Genomic DNA, 405 nt, shown 5'->3' on the forward strand with positions numbered 1-405 from the left:
TTCACACTTACATGTACACACATGTGCACACACACACACCCCCATATCCATAAAATTTAGACTCCATAGGTTGAGAAGCTCCTATCACTATTTACAATTATTATGAAGCCCTGTAGTTTATTACCAATCCCAAAGTTCCATCTGGCATCATAGTGGCAGGTCCTGGAGGAGCTGGGGTCCCAGTTGGCACAGGAGCAGGGGGCATGGCACCTCTATTGTTTATGCCCATAGCACCTAAAGCAGAGGAGTATGATTAGTATAGGGGAAAGAGTTTCTTTCCCTACCAAGAAAAAATTCAGTAGGATCTGTAGACAAGATATATCAACAGCCTTCCATTTCTAGCCCTAATGTTTCTGGAAATGTCAAGTTAAATGTGGACTAGGTAGAAGCTCCATAACTCAGAGA

The sequence above is a fragment of the Alexandromys fortis genome, unplaced genomic scaffold (genome assembly GCF_014885135.2).
Source record: "Alexandromys fortis isolate MF-2015 unplaced genomic scaffold, M_Fortis_MF-2015_v1.1 scaffold_155, whole genome shotgun sequence".
Classification (NCBI taxonomy): domain Eukaryota; kingdom Metazoa; phylum Chordata; class Mammalia; order Rodentia; family Cricetidae; genus Alexandromys; species Alexandromys fortis.